Source organism: Tenrec ecaudatus, chromosome 18 (genome assembly GCF_050624435.1).
Source record: "Tenrec ecaudatus isolate mTenEca1 chromosome 18, mTenEca1.hap1, whole genome shotgun sequence".
Taxonomy (NCBI): domain Eukaryota; kingdom Metazoa; phylum Chordata; class Mammalia; order Afrosoricida; family Tenrecidae; genus Tenrec; species Tenrec ecaudatus.
In genome coordinates, this window is record NC_134547.1 from 8694380 (window position 1) to 8699686 (window position 5307).

Consider the following 5307-nt stretch of genomic DNA (forward strand, 5'->3'; position numbering starts at 1 on the left):
CCGGCCTGCGGGCGGGGGCAGGGGCGGGTAACTGAGGCAGGCCTCCAAGCACAGGCGGAGAAACTGAGGCCTGGCCACCCAGCATGACACTGGAGACGCTGAGGCCCGTTCATTCTGATCAAGGGAAAGTGCACTGCTCTTGGCCATAGCAGGCGTGGCTACTTGGGCCAGAGCAATTGGGGAAAGTGAGGTCAGACTCTCATAAGGCACTGGCGGCAAAACGGAGGCTTGGCCACTCAGGTGTAACCTTCTCAGACAGGGCCTTGGATGCGCGAGTGTGGAAAACCCAGGTTCCACTTAATTCTGGATCAGCTGAGAAACCCAACCCACTGCACAGATGGGAACACTGAGGCCCAAGCAAGAACCCTTTGAAACCATGCTCTCTGGAGGCCACCATGCTGGGCGTCAGGAATTAGGTCACTGGCATGTGGTTATGTGTATAAGTCACAGCAATGGGTCTCACCTACTCTCCAACCCCACTCCTGTTGTCCAGATACCTGGACCCAGCTGGTGAGAATTTAGCGACTCACTTGACTTTTTTTTTTTTTTTAAGGGTAGGGTGCGAATACTCCTTGGGATCTAGAAGTCCAAGTCTGGGTTTCTGGCCCCTTCTCACTCAATCCCAAGAGTCAAAATCGCAGCCCACTCCTCCCCAAGATACATAATCTGGGTCCTAAATTGCCTCCTCCCTTAATCCCAGAAATCCCAGCTGTCAGATCCTGCTTCTCTTGGGACCCCAGAAGTCTAGACTCAATCCTCTCCCCAGCCCTCTTGAAGTTGCAGCTGAGAGGAAGTGGAAAGGGGCGGGATTTCTCGGGCAGGAGGGCAAGACTTGGGTCACTGGAGCCAGGGGTGGAGGAAAGATTAATAGAGGCCCCCCCCTGCACCCCTCCCTCCCCAGACAGCTGGTCCAACGGGTCTGACTGGCCCTGCAGAAAGCTGCAGGACTTTCATTCTGTGCCCTCCTCTCTCTCTCCCCCAGCATAACCGGTTCTGAGTGTGGATCACTCCCAACCCCACCCAACATGCAGACAGACTGCATCTAAAAGTCCAGGACTGAAACCTTGCACTCTTGGGAGGAGAGGAAGGGACAAGGGGCCTTGGATCTTGGAAGAGGAGGGAGCTGGGTATTTCACACAGCGGATCTAGGAATCCAGACTCCTGAGCCTTCAGCCACTAGGAGTCAGGACAAAGTTCCAAAGAACCCAGCACCTACTGAGCTGAGAAGAGGCAATACAATATGTTCTAGGTAGACTGCTCTAGAACTTCAAATTCACTCAGAAACCATCCAAAAGCCAGCCAGCCTGGGTGAAGAATCTAGAAAGGTACTGAAATGAGGTTTTAAGTGCAGACAGGACATATGATTCTATGTTTATTACATGCTTGGAGCGAGAGCCACACAGAAAGCCGTGGGTTTTTTTTGAAGGGGGGTGTCATATTCTAGAACCTGGGTCTGAAGCCTAGAATTTAGAATCCGACCAGAAATTTTCCAGTCATTTAAAAATGCCTGGATTATCACAGAATCCCAAACACAGAAGGGATGGCTGATGCCACCTGAGAAACAAACTCCCTGCGATGTGCACCATACTCAGTTAAGAGACAGCATCTAGAATGTAGACCCCACCAGTGAGGTGCAGGTTCCACACCTGACTGAGCAGGGGACACCTATTGATTGTACCCCGTGGTTGGAAAGGCTAGACTTCAGAAAACAGATGACTTGCTCTGGAATGCAGAACATGCCCTAGCAGCCAAGGCAAGCCTGGAAACTAGGAGCAAGGAGTTGGCCTGAAATTTAGAAAGGCCTGGGAAAAGCGGTGTGAATGGGGGAGGGGGAGAGACAGGGAGTATACATAAAGAATTGAAAATTTCTTAGGATAAGGTGTGATGTTCTAGAATATTTCTAGACTAAAGAAATTCTGCAAGAGACGAGAGCCTACAACATATGTAGCTAGTCGGGGTTCCACAATTCGCTAGAGAAGTTCTCAACCAAGGCCATCCGAGGAGAGGAATAGGGGAAAAAAGGCAGGCCAGGAATGGAAAGGTGGACCGATGGTCGAGACCATCGAAAGCTGAAGGCAGGAAGGTGGCCTGTCGAGCCCATCGATGGAAATCCTCTAGACTTAAGTTTGTGGAATTAGATGGCCAAAAGACATTCTGGACCAGATAGCTCGACTTGGAAAATGGCCAGAGATCACAATTGGGAAGGTACACATCTTAGAGTGTTGACTGCTCCTGGGCAGATAATGGCATCTAAAGCAAGCCAACGATTGCCCCTGGAACCTAGAAGATACCTTTAGGGGAACACGTAGCAGAGAAGATGAAGGCGTGGATGCTAGAAATTTCGAACGTGCTAAAAAAGAGAAGGGCATCAGAGTTTGCCTTGGGGGCATGACCTGCGCATATGAAAGCACCTGACAAAAGACCTGGAATCTTGCATGTGACCTAGAACTTAGAACGTGGGTGCAGATGGACTAGTGGTGTCACCCGAGTCTGTTCTAAGACTGGAAGGGAATCTAGAATCGAAGCAGCCATTGCAACAGCACAGGTTTCGACAGTGATGGGGAAGATGGGCAGTGGGATGAGGTTCTCGATCAGTGGTTCTCAACCTTCCTAATGCCGTGACCCTTTCATACAGTTAGTTCCTCACAGTGGGGTGACCCCCCAACCATTAAATTATTTTCGTTACTACTGCCTCACTGTCATTTTGTTACTGTGATGAATCGGACGACCCCTTTGAAAGGGTGGTTAGACCCCAAAGGGGTGGCGACCCACAGGTTGAGAACCACTGTTTTAGATGCTCCAATAAGTCTAGACCAGGGGTCCTCAAACTTTTTAAACAGAGGGCCAGTTTACTGTCCCTCAGATCCGTTGGAGGGCCGGACTATAGTTTTAAAAAAATACTATGAACAAATTCCTATGCACACTGCACATAACTCATTTTGAAGTAAAAAAAAAACACAAACGGGGCAAAAACAACCGGAGGCCTGGATAAATGTCCTCCGCGGGCTCATGTGGACACCTGGTACACCATGGAACACAGCCTGAGGAAGGAGTGTTATGTTTGGCTCATTAGCATGGAGAGGGTACTTGTAGGATGGGGCATCTTGACAAGAGTCTCTGGAGGTCCTGGGATGATGGGAACCTTGCAGGAAGCTAGATTTGGGGGAGAACAGAGAAACAGAGAAGAGGGTCCCTATGAGCCCAACACTTGAGATGACATGGAAAGATGGAGAGGGGGTGAGGGACACTGTCTAGCAAGGCCACAGAAAATGTGATGTTGATAGAGGGATGGGAGGCCATCGGGACATGGTTCCCTAAGAGTGAGGTCTGAGGAATAAATATCGAAAGAAAGAAAGGCAAAGGAAGGGGGGGGGTGCCTGGAAACCTGGCTTCTTTCCCGAAGTCTAAGACCTCAGGAAGGTTACAGAGGCTAAAGGTCTAAGCTCCAAGGGTCTCAGAGAAAGTGCAGGATTGGGGACAAGGCATCCAGGTCTCCAAGGGGAAGAGGCAGGCAGAGGTCCAAGAATTACATTCCAAGGTTTGAAAGGGAAAGAGACTCATGGCGGCTGGATCCCTAAGGGGCAGATGTTGGGATGCCAGGGCGGGCGCTGGGTGTTTTGTCTGAGGGGCGCAGGAGCTATGGAACTGGGTCTCCAAAGGGGGCGAAGCTGGGAGCTTGCAATCCTAGGTGCTGAGGGGGTGAGAGCTACCAGCTGGGTCCTTAAGACAGATGGGGTGAGAACCAGCAGTGTTCCCTGAGCTGGGTGGGTGCTGGAGCACCCCCACCCCCACCCTATGTCAGGGTCCCTAAGGTAGACTGAGCAGGGATATTCAGAAACCCAAACGGAGCAACTGGGAGGCTGAAGATGGGCGCTGAGAGGCCAGCCGACGGAAGCCTGAGGTCCAGCGCTGGGGTCGGGGAGGGCCCGGGGATCCCCGAGTCAACAGCGCGGCTGGGGGATCCCCCTCCTCGGCGGCGGCGCTGTCGGCGGAGAAGGCGAGGCGCCGAGTCCCGACCATGGACAGCTCCAGAGCGGGCCTGTGTCCAGGGCGCCGCCGAGCCGGCCTGGGCAGACGGACTGCCCAAGCCCGGAGGGTTGGGGACGGGCAGACTCGGGGTACAGTGTGTGAGCGGGGGGGTGCGATGCGAGCGCGATGGGGCGCAGCCTGCCATGGCTGGGGGTCTGGAGTCCCCCCGGGGCCTGGGCCGAGGAGGGGAAGCCAGGTTCAGAGGGGGTCCCGGGGTCTGGACCCAGACAGCCAGGCTCCTGGGCCCTGAGGAGGCGCACTGAGGCAGTCCGCCTGGGCTTGCGGGGCTCGGTGGGGACTCTGTGCGCCGGAAGCGGCACGCCTGGGTCCCCGGTGGTGGGCTTGTGTGGTCTAGGCTCGCGGTACCCGAGGATGAGAAAGAGAATCCGGGATCTGGAGGAGGTTCGGCCAGGGGTCCCCGGGGTGGGCGCTGCCAGGCGGGCCGGGCGCTTACCTACCTGGTCCGCGGCGGCTGCGGGCGGAGCTGGGCTGCAGGAGGGACGTGAGGTGGGGTGGGGGCACCGGGCGGGGCCCCAGGCGGCGGCCGGGGCCCGGATTTGTGGTTCTGGAGCCCTGTCTTCGCCGCTCGCGCGGGCTCCGCGTCTCTGGCTCCGGCTAGGGCGCTGGGGACCCTCCTCCCCCTCAGTTCACAGCGATCGGCCCCCCCCAAAAGAGCCCCTTTCCCCGGTCACCTCTCAAGCTTCCCCCTCAAGGCCGCAGCCGACAGATCGAGGGGTGCCCACCAGCGCCCCCCCAAATCCCACCTTCCCCCCCAAAAATCCTCCTCCCCTCCCCACCCCCCCACAGCTCCAGGGCGGTCGTGGTCCCTTTAACAGAAGACTGACAGACCGCTCTGAGTAGCCAATGGGAGGCCGCGTCGGCGCCGGCCGGCGACCAGGCCCCGCCTCCGCGCAGCCCGGGAGGGGGCGCGCGGGCGGAGAGCGAGAGGCGGGGCGAAAGGCGCGTTAGCCAATAGGCGCGCGGCGAACGGCGGCTAGAGTGCGGGGCGGAGCCCGGCGGGGGGATGATGTCACCTAAAGCGAGTGAACGCGGCGTGGAACGCAAGTCGCGACCTCGGATCCCGGCGGGGGCGCGCGGCGCCCTTCCCGCCGCACGGGACTGGAGGGCTGGGTGGGGATAAAGGCTGGGTTGTCGAGTCCGGGCGGGCCCTGGAGAGACTGGGAGGGCTGGGAGGTGAGGTGGGGCGCCGGTCGGCGAGTGCACCTTGGCCCGCAGCCCTGGCGCCCGCCTTGGGAACTGCACGCGGCACCCCGCCTC